This window comes from Accipiter gentilis, chromosome 32 (genome assembly GCF_929443795.1).
Source record: "Accipiter gentilis chromosome 32, bAccGen1.1, whole genome shotgun sequence".
In the NCBI taxonomy this organism is placed as follows: Eukaryota; Metazoa; Chordata; class Aves; order Accipitriformes; family Accipitridae; genus Astur; species Astur gentilis.
This window is the reverse complement of record NC_064911.1, coordinates 9,964,483-9,980,059: the sequence shown is the minus strand read 5'-3', so window position 1 is coordinate 9,980,059 and position 15,577 is coordinate 9,964,483. Positions and strand designations below refer to the sequence as shown.

The window sequence follows — 15,577 nt, the reverse complement described above, 5'->3', positions numbered from 1 at the left end:
AAGATTTCCAGTCATTGATTTCAGCTCGCTTCTGCCCATATGTCTTTAAAATGGCACTTCAGCACCTTCAGGTGCAACTTAACCACACAGCAAGGCATGGTGCAAAGGTGCCTGCACTAACAGGGTCTGGAGAAGCGCTGCTGTCTCACGTGTAGTCTCGCACCAGCGTGAATTCCCTGTGCCAATGAGTTGTTGCTAATTGCAGCTCCCCACCACGCTTCACGGGGCTCTGCTGCTCCCTGCCTGGGAGAGGAGCTCAGATCAGCACAGCAGAGTTACACCTTCGGCCGCTCAGCCCTGGCCCAAGGCATCCATACCACCTATGGGGTAGGGCAGATGCATGCCAGAACTCACACTGGCTTGGGTTTTTATTTGGGTTTATTGCTTGGGGGGTGAAAGGAGAGGTTGGTTTTGATGGTGGCGTTTTTGGTTTTGTTTGGGTGTTTTTAAGTTTTCCTTCCTGCTCATGTAGAGTGCTGAACAAGTCAAACTACAGCCACCTTCAGCATCACTAAAAGGAATCCCCGTTTTATGGCTGAAGCTCATTCCAGATTTGGTTGTTCTCTCAGCTGCCTTTCCCTCTATTGTCTGTATTTTGTTTATTCTAAACTCTGATTCCAACCACCAGACTTTTCTACCAGTCCTTCCCTATGCTAGTTGCTAAAATTATCTGTAACAGAATAGAATAAATCGCAGGTACTAGGACAGCATCTTCAAGGAGGTGCCCAATAAGACTGAAGGAAGAAAGTGCATATTCCTTAGTCATTATCTGTTTGAAGATGCCTGCTGACTACAGGAGGAGGGGTAAAGAAAGTTAAAAAAAAAGAGAAGTCACCAATTGGAGAAAATATAATCTATTCTAGAAAGACTAGAACATATACAAGTCATAAACTGCAGAGGTCTCTGTGCCTCTCAGCCCCTAGGAGTGCAGATTGCTCAGAACAACTCTGCCTCCCCAGCACAAACAGTTTAAAAACAACAAATACATAGCTAGCTCAAGGACTCCAAGCTAGGCAATTTCCACGCGTGGAAGACTTGCTCTGAGTTTGTGCATATTAAATTATGCAACTACTTACAAGGGATTTGACCACACTCTAACTTCAGTTAAGATTTCCCAACATCCCAGAGGCAACTGTCTTAAAGCCACACTTTATTTAAATCCCCCATCTGTGGGTTACCACTTTTTGGTTTTTCTTTTAAAGCAACCACAAGAAAAAAATTCCCTTGTGCACAGCAGAAAAGATCGACCCACCACAGCCTTTCTAGTTACAAAATAACAGCACCTTTGGTAACAGATACTACTTCAGTTCATCCACAGTCTCAGAGTGTCCATCTCCTCACAGGTATGTGTGGGAGGGAAAGCCTTGCACCCATGCTGTCAGCCTTGTGCTTAAACTCCAGCAAATGTTACCTGTACATGATTTGCTTTACCACATCCTCTGGACCCTTTACTCTTACTGTAAGTGGCTCAACTGTGCCCTTTCAGCGAGACACTTGCTCTGTTAGCAGAGACAACAAAGTGCAAGCAAGACTTCAAGAAGAGTAAAATGCCATTTGCACAGATCTACAAAGGCATCAAGAGTTAACACCAAAACTTATGACTATGGCAGCCATATAGCAATCTACACCTGGAAAGCAGAATTATTCTCCACACACAGGTACCCAGTGTGCCTACTGAGCAGCAGTTATTAAGGCAGTGTAACACTAAGAGCACTCAGAGAGAGCACCTGCAGTGGATGAAACTACAGGACTCAGTGTCATTTGCAAGGATTCTTTTCAAGTATTTTAGTTTTGGTTTCTGCAGTTCACCAAAGTTTTACTCCGAATTCACTCTTGTTCTATAAATGAAGAGCGCCGATGACAGGCGTAATTTAGCTTTTGCTTGGTGTAGTTGAAGAGTGCAACTTTAACAAAGAATGGGTAGGATGGAGAAAACAGGCAAAGCATCTATCCAGAGACCACTGGGTTTTTTTAATTTTTGAAATTTTTTCTATACCTTAGTTTTGCATGCAGATATTTTCTTCTCACGCCTCCTTGTGCATATATTATTGTGCAGTTTTCCATATTATTTTATTTCACTTAAAATTTCCTTGTAAGGCTGCTGGAAAGACTAGGCACAATGAGACGAAGGAGACTGGTATTTGCTCTTCCCCCGCCCCCGCCTCAGTTTATGAATAAAGTTAGTTAGTTGTCAAGTCCAACTGTATTTCTCAACTAAGTGTGTTTGAAGTATGATGTCTTCACCTCTGGCTTCCCAGATGTCATTTCCTAACATCTAAGTTTCTCCATGTTCTATATTGCCATCTGCTTAAGTTCTGAACCAGAAGGTTTTTGTAAAAGCAAACTTGTTTGCAGCTCCTTTCTCAGTAGCCTTGCCAGAGCAAGGTCAGCTGTCACCACAGCTAGAGAACTATCTGAGCTAGAGCCAAGCAGATCCTTGCCATCATTTCTGAAAAGACAATTATTTTATTTTGACATCAGGAAAGGGAAGAGCATCCAGAACTCCCTACATTTCCCTTGCTGAGGCAGCCCAGTTTAAACTTGGTTGTTCTTTTTAAAGAGTAGATTTACAGGGTCTATAGGGAGTTGCTGCATTTTGCCTTCTGCATTCCTTCATGCATGCAAACTGACTATTGTGTACGTCTGCAGACTATCAGCATGTTCCAGCTACCCAGCTTTGGAAGAGCTGGCATTGTCTTTCCTCCCCGTTACTGCAAAAGAACAGTGCAAAAAACACTGAACTGCACCCAGAACACACTTATCTTGCAGTTACCATGAACTCTTCCTGAAAGGTGACAATTTCCTCTTCTCCTAAATAGCTATGATGAAGGAATCTGCCTAATGGCCACATCACTCCCCCCCCCCCGAAATACACATTCAGGACTTCCAAAAGAAAACAAAACTACAAAGGTGTCCAGAAGCATTTGTGAAACCCAAGATGTGAAAGGAGATGGTGACAGGGAGTGTCACCACTTTTCCAGCTCTACCATGTATCCAGCAAGGGCCAATGCATGGTTAACTCGCTCTTGTGTGCTCCTCACTCCATCACTTATGGCAAGCTGTAAGTTTTCCTTGCAGCTGGCAAAATTACAGCTAGTCAGCAGTGCTGCAGCCAGCTGCCTGGGTCAGCACAGCATTTGGCACAGGCTAACCACACTAACTGCTGCCTACTCCAGCTCCTGCACTGCCACACGCTGCTCATCTGTTAGCAAAACGCACAGCGGTGGCTTAAAAGCTGGGTCAGACATCTGCACATCCTGCAGCAACTACATTGGAGTTATACCTCCAAGAGATTTTTGAAAGCAGAGCATGACCCTGTAGGAATTTAAACCCCCTCTGTACTAGGATCTATAGAGTAGAAGCTATCAAAGCTTCTACTGTGTTCTATAACAAAATTTATATTCTTTTACAGAGTGATTTTTGTTTGTTTGAGATGAGGAAGGAATCTCTCTTGACAAGAAACACTGCATAAACATGCAGCTGAGAGGATGGGAATGAGAGCTCCCTGGGGTACCCGTGTTGTGCTGCATCTCTTGTATTTTCCAAGTCCTCTGCTGGGAGAGAGGGAGGAAAAAAAAATTAAAACACTTTGAGGCTAAAAGGTTTCCCTGGAAAGGTCTCCTCTGCAAGACAGGCTGAGAAATAGCTGTACCAAGCTAGAGTCAGGGGTCACCGTTTCATCTGTGACTAAAAGTCATGAAAGTGCCTATACTATAACACTCATTTTACTACCTCCTCCCCCATTTCTTCACTCCTCACAGAGGAATGAAGCAAAAAAGAGTGTATTCATTTGTACTAGAGCATTGTTGTCCACCCAATAAGTGCACTCTGGGGAAACCTGACTCCATAAACAGCTCTTGGGCCCACAGCGAGGGTCCATTAAGGCCAAGGAGAGCAGCAGCACCTTGCTAAGCACAGACTCCTTTTATGGCACCAAGATGTGGCTTCACTACAGTCTGGATGAAGCCTTAATATTCTCAAACCAAAATCAAGATACCTAATTAAAGAGCTAGCAGGCTTGTATGGCAGGTCTGGCTGGGGCATCTTTCCTTTGGGAAACTTCTGTCCTCAAAAATCATCCTCCACACAATTAATTTCACCCTTCGAGTACCTCACTAGAGTTACAAATTTCATGGTAGTCATAGTATGAAGCCACTATATTAATTTACAGGTGTCTTCTGAATACTGCTTTCACAGCTGAAGGAAAGCAAGCTTGTTCCATTACACATTCTCACAAAGAAACATTTGTGTCCACAAAAAGGGCATCCGTAATGTTTTATCCATTTAATAGTGCTCTAAAGATCCAAACAAAATATTTTGTTTGCCTGCATTATAAAAAGAGTCCTCAAAATGTTTGGCAGCTGCCAGTTAACTAAGTACAATGCCATATCTAATCAATTAGCACTTTGCACTTTTCCTATCCGAGGACATCTCATCCCTTTTCCTGTGAAAGTTAGGTATGCAGGAGTTTGCACAGCAAGTCCCATTAAATACCCTTCTCCCCACTTCCCCAGCATGCTGTTTGGGTAAGCAGTAGGTAATCTCCACATTCCCATCATCAAAGACCAATCAACTTAAGTTCTTATTGAATGCATCAGGTCTTTTTACTAGTAAGCAAATACAAGTGGGAGAAGGAATTGCGTCTTTCCAAATGAAAGTTTCTGTATAATTTTGACTCCAAGCTTAGTCATGACTGAGGCCTGAGGTCTTGTCCATACATTACCACAAATACTCAGAACTCAGGTTTTGGACACCTCCAAAAGATGGGTTTTCTGAAGTGTTAGTGGCAAGAGAGGATGTGGGTCCAGGCAGCCCAGCTATGGGAAACAGAGACGGCCCAGGGAGCATATCTCTCCCCAGCAGCAGCAGGAAGACTTGCTCCGTTGCTACATCTGTCAAGACTAAAATCAAGCCGCATATTACAGTGACGAAAATCCTCCTGGCTACAGCTTTGTGAGATGTCTCCCTAGAAGTGGCTACTTCCCTAGAATCTGACAGCAAAGCAGAAAAATCAGTTGTTCACTCTAGCAGTAACAGCTGTGCATTGAATAATACTGTGGTTTAGGAGGGTTTGACTGTATCAGAAAAACACTCCTAAGTACTTTGAGACATGCAAGACTGGACAACCCTTTTATCCTAACAAAATATCCACAGCATACTACAAGGTGCCAGAGAACCTAGACAGGTATCGTTCTGCCCCTATGCTCTGCACATGGTTAAATACTACTTTAAAGTATTTGGCCTATGATTTTAAATGAATCTTCTGTAAGAACTGAATAAAGGAAAGTAGCCTTTGTTTTTAAAGAGTGTAACAGGAGTTTTTAGTTAGAGAAATCCGAAGACAAACAGTGATCCCTCACATGTACAGAAACATTTACAGTCCCTTCAGTTGGTATTTTACATGTATTGCTCTCACAGAAAGCAGGGCTACTCACCGGTGTTTACAGTTCTCAGAATGTGTATGATATGACAGAAAGCTAAGATCTTGCCTCTGTCTCTGAATTGGGTAAACATGCACCTGAAGAGATCGCTAAAGCAGAGACTATCAGACAAGAGCTTGAGAGTAAATAGTTTAAGAATTATCACAACTAGGATGCCCAAAGTTTGTGTCATGGCTCTAGCATACGTGGACAGAGAAACATTTGAGGAGACTGGCCCTGCAACTACATAGTCATAACCATCTGCTCAATTATGGGTGGCTTCCCAAATTATATCGGTTCCCTGACATTCTTGGAGAAGATATCCAAGGATGCAGAGTTGTGAGGTGATATTATGAGATTTCCGCTCACACGCATCTTTATTTTTGATGTTGCTGGAACAAAACAGCACATCGTGTGCCCAGCTAGCAGTTTGCTGCTGTACAACACACTTACTTAATAGCATTTCCAAAAATCAGTGGCACAGACCTAATCACTGTAATGTTCCAACTCATTTTCCTGGATTTCCAAAAAAAAAGTTGTTATCTAGGTGATGCAAAGCCTCATCACTTGTGCGCAACTCCAGCCAAGAGCTTGAAGGGTGCCAAACCAAAAGTGCCACTGGCACCTGCTGCTGTGCAGAAAAGCGTCTATCTTAGTTATGGCACTGTAGAGGCCAAACCAGCTCCTCCAGCTGCCCAGAGCTACTGGATCACAACAAGCAGAGCTGCAGCCTGTTCAGCCCTCGCATAAGGGGATATTGGGCCTGGATCATCCCGGGAATAAACCCTGATGCGAGATGCCATCAGAAGGTATTTCACAGGGTGTTAGTCAATGGAAAGAGCAGACATTCAAAGGAGATAAGCGTGTGTGGTGGGAGCAGGGAGACGTCACACAAGGGATGCTTCAGCTAGAGCACTGCCAGGACTTCTCAAGACCACCGGTGAAGCTAAAAGTTGCCCTTTTAGAAATGAAAGGGCTCAGTCAGCCCTGCCACTGCAGAGCAAAGCAGAGGAGAAAGGGGTGGGAAGGGGTAAAGTAAGATTGAGCAGAAGCCATCCCCATCTTCTACCGCTGTCTCCCCAAACAGCAGCTACTGACCCTTCCACCTTGGTAGCTGCTGCTCCTTGCAGACCAGTGTCCTCCTGCGCCTGGAGGAGGCTGCTGTTTGCAGAACCAGAGGCTCAGTGCAGAGCCCCATCATGCAGGACTAAATCCCTACAAAATTTCAGATTATTTTTTCTTTAGATCAGTTCATTGATTGCAAAGATGTTTGACTGTACCTATCATTCCTGAGGCTGATAATCTAACCCGTTCCCAAAGCTTACCTCCTCAACGGGGAAAGGTGACGCCTAGGGACCAAACTGTAGGTCAGTGCAATGCACTGCTGAATTTGCAAACCTTACTCGGTATGTTCATTTCACACCCTCAACTTCCAGTTTGGGGCTAGTTGAAAATATACTGCAAAACCGAGTTTAGGTAAACTTTCACAGGGGGTTTCCTATATTGAAAGCGTAGAACCGCAGAGAGGTCAGGCTGATCTTTCACACCGTGAAAGCTTGTGGTTTGCGCAAGCTGCTTCTCTTTCTTTTCAAGTCATCACTGAAAACAGCATAAACATATAAAAGTTCTGTTCAGCATCTGACAGTGAGAAGGATTAAATTTGGTGGACTCTTGATTACACAAAAGAGATGACAGCAGCATCTTCTGTGCACTGCTCTTCTAGCGCGGGTGTAGCCTGCCTACCTAGCTGGAAAGTTGCTTTTATAGCAGAGTTGTACAAAATTGATCCAGTGACTCATTGCTAAGGTACTTTGGGCCCAGGGACATATCTAAAGTGACCTCCACCACAACCCTCAAGATGACCCTATTGCCCACTACCAAGTGACCATCAGGTGCTATTACAATGCAAGACACCTGGGTAGCATTCATAAGCTTGACACTATCTGTTTGCTTTCAGATATTAATTTTCCAGCTTACTTTCAGCTATGTCGCACTTTCAAAAGACAAGCGTTATGCTCTGTGGTATTAAATATAGTAACTGGTGAAAGTTTTACGTGGCTAAAACTGAAGTAAGCTCCCTTTGAGGAAATGAGACAATTTGCTACCAAGCTCCCTTATCACTGAACTGTATCACTTTAGAAAAGCAAACTAAAGACCACTTGAATACCAGCAACTTTTAGAACTTTCCCCACACACATACACAGTTTTTAGGAGCTATAATAAATTTGCATATTGGGTTGTCATCTTTAAGTTCAAAGATGACTAAATTCAAAGATTGGCTTATCTTTTCTGTTCTCACAATCCAAAAAGATCAGTATCAGCCAATTGTATGAACATGCAATTAACAGTTCACAATCTGGTTTCTTGAGAAAAGTAAGTCTTATGTGATTAAGCAAAGCACCTGCCTAATTCTTCGCTCTTCTATGCAACATCCCTTGTAGCCCTTTGACAAGTCTTTAACAAATAAGCAAACACCCCCCTGCCCAGAACGCCACAACCCAGAGGAGATTGTTAGCACTGTTCTCAAGACAAGAGAAAAGACAAAACCAAGACAGCCCTGTAAAGTCAGCTCTTGTAAGAATCCAGAAAATTTGTGTTAGAGAGCAAAAGCATTAACAGCAGGAGACATCAGAGAATACATGCCAGAATTCATTTGCCCATTTCATGCATTTTTGTGCAGTTTTCTTCCAGCAGTTACAGAACAACAGTTTGTCTTCCCTCAACACAGCCATTCTACTAGGGAATACAATGTCCAACAGAAAGCATTTCCAACTTGACTGCTGGTAACTCTGTTCTTCAGGCATCCTTTGTAATATTACCTGTATTGCTGTTGTAGTAACGTCAGTTGGACTTCCTAATCTCTCTGTCCTATTTACTTCTTTCCTTGTGTTTAAGACAAACATGAGTTACACTCCGCAGCTCTTGCCCCCAAAAGAGTGTCCCACTGAATCATACAAGTCTAACCTAGTTCTCCATCTCCAGCAGTAATAACAGGAAACAGTACTGAGGGATGGCATGGATATCTCAGATACTGGCCAGGCTCACGTTGCGCTTGTACTCCCCCAGCATCCACAATTCATGTAGTCCCGCACAAAGTAAAGATTTAATGCCTACATGAGGCAATTAAGAGCAAAGCCAGAGCAAGGACACAAACATTGCCCAAGTCTTAATAGCAATTAGCATTTGCTAACTTTAAGGATTAGAGGCATGAGGGGTACATAAGTTAAACGTACCCATTTTTCAGACTCACCTCCTATAGCTCCACCTTAGGCCTTTCCTAGCACTGGGTTACCACTGCAGACTAGCCCAGGTCACCCTTAGCTACATCTTGTATGGTCCTGGAGTTCTTTGTCCTGTTGCACTGCCATCACCACATTGCATGGCTAATTGACACCACCATCTCTGGCACTACAGTCTCCTCTGTGCTGCAGGGAGAAGAGGAACCACACGGTCTAGCTCAACAGTTGAGAAATGGTTTCTCCAGATTTTCCTAGGCTTGGGACAGCGGTTTCTGCTGGCTTTTGCCTCTAACAGCTCCAAACTTGTCTGAGGCAACATTACTGCCCCAAAGCACACCAGAAGTTATTGCTTCAAAACAGAAATTGAATCCAACAGAGTTTGGGTCCAAAAACTTAAGCTTGTTTTCTCAGTTCCTCAGCTGTGATAGAGCTGCTAAAGTCACTGTTGAGAAGCACAAGAAGCCTAACCCATTAGCAGTTTGAAACACATTAGTGCATAAGCCAGCAGCCACACACCCTGTGGAGCAGAATATTAAAGGAGAAAAAGATGGGGAGGGGAAGAAGATATCAGTTGTGCCCTGTGAAGATGAGGGCTTGCAAGGCTGCTGGTGCTGATTTGCAATAGGAAAATGAAGTCACAGAAAAACACTGCAGGAAGAAATGTGACAGTATAAGAAATTGTGGCTTCTATCTTACACTGTTCCTCTGCTTTCTTCTGGGGGAACAGACCCTTCTACTGCAAATTAGTCCACTGGGGGAAGGGGAAGAGAAGGAACGGGAGGAGGTGGATTTGGATTTAAAACAAACAAACAAAAAACCATACCCCAAACAGAGCTGGGAGTCATCTTCCAATTCTGGAAGAACTGCACTTCAGCCAAGTACAGCCCTCACCTAAAAATAATTCACAAGAAACTCTGTTAAGTCCTACAGTTTCCAACAGGAAAGACAAGACACCGAACCACCACAGAAAAAGGAAAACACACACACCTCCCCCCACCAAGACACACGCACAATAATGAAACAACTTGCAGTAGGTTCCCCACATATACCTAAAGGAGAGAGCAGGCAACGTGAAAATTAATTGTACACACACAGCCATAGGAAGAAGGGTACTGTTGTCAGAAAAGGGTAAGGGGGAGGATGCCACCTCTTTCTTGTGCCATGGTTCTGAATAGAAACACATCTATAGGAAGCAAGCAAAGCGGTCTTTCAGAGTGCTTTGAAAGAAAGGAGTTGCTTTCTTTGTTTCCAAACCCCAAGCTTGTTGCTTTGAAAAGAAGCAAGCACCTCCCTGTGCAGTCATAATTACAGCTGGGGGTAAAAACCGCAATGCTATTGCACTAGTAACAGAAAAAGCACTTTTGCCGGCGGACAAGAATGAGACAAGATCCGGTCATGCTTACAATGATTGAGAGATGGGTGCTTCAGATTGTAAAATCATTTGGCTGAACTAGATCTGAACCAAGCATTAACAACAAAATCTGAAAGCTTTCAGAAGATTGAGAAACATCCCAGAGTAGAGGGCCTGCAGGAATTGTTCATGATCCCCACTCTTCTTTTTCCTACTTACACAAGTTGATTGTTCAAGATATTTCCTTCAGACCATAAATAAATCTACCTCAGCTATCAAGCCAATAGTCTACAATCCTCCAATACCTGGGCAAAATAACTTGAGCATCTCAACACAACTCTGTGTTGTATATTGTGAGTACATCTCATTAACTCTATGTATGGCTGCTCTCTGCTTGGAACAATTATTTACAGCTTAGCCAAACAAGCATGAAGTGCTTACAGGTGCTTTTAGGGGCCCCTATTTAGGATCTTCTTTGTGTCCGTCTCTGATGGACAGAAGTTAATTGGACATTAACATTCTCGTACTTCTAACACAACCATACAACCAGAAACTTCCTGCTCTGATACTAGAGCATCTAGGTTTAAAACACTGTAGGCTTCACCTTTTTAAATACTTTGAAAAAACAGGGGGTGGGAAGGCAATTCTATTGGGAGGAGGGGGGCAGGTTTAAGCCTGCAATATTTGGCAACTGTCAACCTTATCTTTGTCACTGGTTCAAGAGTCTTTGAATGACTAGGACTTAATCTTTTTACCAGTACAAAGTATTCATGAGTACTGTGTGCTTTTCACTGGGTAACTATGGAGAAGGCCAAGATGGGCTCCTGGAGAAGGTAATAGCTCTTCCTTTTCTTAGTTATTTACGTTCACTACACTCACCTGTTTTTCTTTGCATGAGAAAAGGTGCCACCAGCACATGCAGGAATATCAGAGATACTTTGTTAGGACACAGGTGGTACTGGGTACATGCTGTGAGTTACTCTCAGGGAAAGTTGTTCTATAAACAGTTCCTCCCTCCTCAAAAACTTCTCACAAGCTGCAGCTGCAGGTCCATTTGCAACAATTGAAAGAAAACAAACCACAAATAAACCCCAGACACCTTCACTTTTGCTTTAACAGAGCAATGCTCCTAGAGAGGCCAGCTCAGAGACTAGCTCCTTTTGATTCAGTAGCTCTGACATCAGTGAGTTAATACGATCGATTGGTCCCAGGATTTGTTCCAGGACTAAAAGACTTTATGATGAACAGTTGCTTGTAAGCATGTTCAACAAACCGCATTTTGTAGCTTAGTAGAAAAACCCAGGATGCAATTCAGGTGGTTCCTCTCACTCGGAGGAGCCATTGCCATAGAGTTTGTCTTCTAGGTGTACAACCCTCAGCGAGGTGCCTGGCATGGGGCTCGGTCAGTTCAGTCACAAGTTAACATCATTGTCTGGGGAAGAGCCAAGACAAATTACATCAACCTTGGTTAACCTCAATTTCTTTTTCTCCTCTCACCCTGGCATCCCGAGCTTCCATTTTCAGACCCACCACTCCCAGTGTTTCCATGTCCAATGCAGCAACTACAATAGCATTGGCTACTAATTAACCTCATTTACCTGTGAGGCTCACCACTTTGTTAAGTATTCATCAACACCTTCCTAGAGGACAATAATAAATATTTTCTGAACTTCATCCTTCATCCAACTTTCTTCCTTTTCTCACCTGTCAGGAAATATGGATCCAACTGATTGTAAGGTTACAAGTCAGGGAGATATATTGTCTAATAACAGGTCTGATAGAGAAAAAGTAAACTGACTGTTGTATCTTAGTGGAATTGTGTATATGTATCACTAACAATATAACTTGTCTTGAAGAAAGGTGGTTTCTACAATATGCAAATTAAAAATAGCTAAGAGGAAAAAGGACTCACAATCCAGAAAAGCAACTGGTGGTCCTCGAGCCTGTTGCTGGCAACAGTTGCCAGCAAAAATAAGCATCTGCAGGCCAGGATTTTCCCTGCTTTCACAGTATTGAGCTGGAAAGTAATTTTGGAGAATGGAAATTCTCTGGCATTAGTGTGTTATACTTCCTCCTAGACAAGGCGTGGAACAAAAGTAATAAAGACATTTTATTGACTATCCCCTCAGCTCAAAGCAGTCTCTTGAGCCTCAAACAGTTTCCCTTCTGCTTCCTAGGAAAGTCCCCAAAAATTTCCCTTTCTCCTTCTCCCTTGTGATCAGGTTTTATCCACTATATGAATTTGAAAGTTCAAAGGGAGGGAGTTTTCCTCTTTCCTTCTTTGGACTGATGACATTTACCAAGGGGGTTTTATAATCCTGCCTCGGTATGAAAGATAACTGCTGACTGAAGAGAAAAAACACTTATAAAATGGATAATATATTGAGCAAGACACAGCTAAAGCCATCACCACAAACATTTATGGAATTATTATACTAAATGCTGACAGTTTGTCAGCTTAAAAAAAAGGTATTTTTTTTTTTTTTTTTTTTTTTTTGCATTGAAGCTTTACTTTGTGTTCAGTAACTCAATTATTGTCAAGTTATATCCTCCCTAAGTTTTATGGCCCTTCAGCTGTGCTAAAGACACTGTACCGATGGGATGGGGAACAAAGAGGAAAGGAATCGCGTTCACGAGCTTTTAGAGACTTAGCAGCTGTAAACAGCAGAAGAAATCAACAACTGCTGAGATACCCTAGGTGCTAGGCAGAGAGCCGAAGTCAGACCACACACCTACTTCAGCATTGGCAGGACAGCAGGCCCAGCTTGAGAGGCAGGCAAAACATGCCCTCGCTTAAATCCCTGAGCCCTGCCGAACCAGAGGGCCGGTGGCTGGCTGGAACTGGGAAGCAGGAGGCAGCTGCTGCTCCTGCAACGCCCATCCCTCCATAGCGGGAGGCAGCACCCCACGTCACCCATTTCTTTGCCAACGCTAGCCCTGCTCTGATCCCTTCCATGATTTCTAGCAGGAATACCCTCTTTAGCCTGCTTTTCCAAGAAGCCTGAACCAGCTCTGTACAAGCGTAACTGTGCACGGGCCAGGGAGTTCTTGTCCCTCTGCAGGAGCTTAGTAACAGAGGAAGAGTTCAAATAATCGTGAGATTTCCAACATAGATCCAAGTCGAGGAGCTTAGCCCATTGGAATGATAGGGCTACAAACTCTTTGCAGAAATTTAATCTAAGTGGAGACGTTTCAGTGCAGGGATGTTTCTAAAAGTAACAAATTAACAACAGTATTAGACAATTCAGTCTTTCAATGAGAAAGAATTGCTTCAGATAGCGAATCTCTAATCCAGATGGCACAAAAACCTTTAAAGGTGGGAGGGAAAAGCCACAAGTCAGACCTAGAAGAGCAAGGAGAAATACCAACCACACCCATAATATGCAAGAACTTGCTACGTATTTAAATCCATTTTGGTTCTTCCTGCCTGTACCTGGTTTATGAGGAGCTATATACAGGAATTCATATCACTAGACATACTGTCTGGAGGAAAAAAAAAAAAAAAGAGAGAGAAAGAAGTTTAGGTACTCGAGAGGGCCAGATGAAGAGCAGCGAGATAACTATTTCACCCATCTTCTCTCCTACCCCAATACAGCCTAGAAAAGTTTCTCCTCAGCTTATGGGCAGCAAGAACCTCACACACATTCACAGGCAGCAAGAGGGCTAACTAAGCTTTTTGGAGGTTATGGCAGTACGTAGGCACCCACTGAGAGCCACTTTCACAGAGGTTGAGCTCTCTACTCCAAAGTGGTACTAGTAACCCAAACTGGATCATCTCTCTCTTCAAAACTAGGTCTCGTTTTCACAACTAGCTTCAGATCATCCACTTTAGAAATATTAGTATTGGTCAATTTTGTATTAATCCAACAAATATTTTTACCGACATCAGTTAACTTAATAATGTATCCAGGACTCCTCACATAAATGAACAGTGTAGCTGTTTGGTTGTTGAATAGAGTGCTCCAGAATCAGGCAATGCCACTGATTTAAGGGTGCAGGTGCCAGAGGAGAAAAACAAAAAACAAACCAACCCACAGTGAAGAATGAAAAATTAAAGTCCTTATTTCCATCAATACCTCTATCTTCAGAGATCAAAACATCATCCAGAGAGTACTAGAAGCAGCTACTCAGATAGGAACTGCCTCCAAAGTCAGAAAAAAAATATGCAATATTTATTCTGCTGAAGGAGCCCTTGCCTTTTTCTGCATTGTCACTTGTGACCTACTTCTTTAAGGCTGGAGTTTTCTAAAAGGCAGAACACCCCCCAACTCCACACCCTCCCCATGCCTTTTTCATGTAACTGCAGTCTCTTGAAAGAATGTCTCTTAAGAATTTATTCATCAAAAGAGGAAAAACATTTTGTTGGAACTGGCAGATAAAGAGCAGTGGAAACTCTCAGAAGACCAAAAAGGAATTGAGAAAAGAGGAACTTTGGGGGGGAGCCGTCAGAAAGACATTACAAAAAGGAACAATGACTTTTTGGCTTCTCTTCAGAAGTTTCATAAAAGGGCATGAGACCACTGCATACCACTAGTCACAGGGAATAAGTCTCACCCAGTAAGCACAAGGCTGGGCAAGGGGTGGGATGCACCACACACTGCGTAGGTTGTGCTTCCTGAGCTTCCACCCAGGCAGCATCAAACCTGCAGAACTCAGAAACCCAGGAGGACTTACGATACACAAGACAGCGGTAGGTGGGGCTGCAAACACTTGCTAGGGATTTAGAGGGTGGAAATTGCTCCCTAAATCAAGAGTCTTTCCAGCAGAAAGCGAGTAAATGAAAGGCACTGCCCTGCCATCCTGTACAGCAGCAGCATTCTCTTGACAACCTAACTGCTAAATCTAGCACAAAAGTTACGTTGCATGGAGGATAAAGCATGTTTTAAGAGAACGGGGTGAGAGCCCACTACTGAAAATTACAGACAGTTGCCATGCAAAACTGCCTAACACAGACCCCACAGGCAGCAGTGACACAACATCCCTCTGGGATGGATCTGTGTACAGACATCCTTCTAGTCCCTGGATTGACCTTCACCCAAGGCAATCAAGCAGATGACAGATATGAAATCCCTCAGAAGTGACAGCTGGAAATACGGATGGCATGGATCTTGACTGCCTGAGAATTCAATCAGACCAAACGTTACCTGAAACCACTAAATACCCACAAGACTGTAGCATCATTTGATCAGTGTTGATTTCTGCTCACTTGCGTACCAAGAGCGTGCTTCCTTCCTCCCAAAACTTGAAATGAAACGTGCCGTATTTAGCATCAGTCCCCTGAGCCACCCGCACCCTTCCCATTTTGCAAAGCCACAAACAACTTCAGTTTAGTCTGAGAGCTATTTAGAAAGGTTATTCTGAAATAAAGAATAAAGTCTAATTTCCTGAGCATTCCAGTTTATCAAGTGTGCTAGCTCATACACACTGGCTTTTTGGCCAGGCACATCCAGAGTTTTGCTGTTTTCCTCCAAACCTTTGGGAAGATGTTTGTGTGTTTGACTCCTGGAAAATCAGATATAAACTGTAATTGCTGTTTCCCCATGTTTTATTTCTATACTTGTGGATAA

At 43.2% G+C, this 15,577-nt stretch overlaps 1 protein-coding gene across 4 annotated transcripts in view; it reads left to right on the top strand.

Moving 5' to 3' along the window:
• LOC126053156 (myelin-oligodendrocyte glycoprotein-like) overlaps positions 1-15,577 on the top strand; it is a 38,694-nt gene that overhangs the window by 2,963 nt on the left and 20,154 nt on the right. The gene's annotated exons all lie outside the window — the stretch shown is intronic.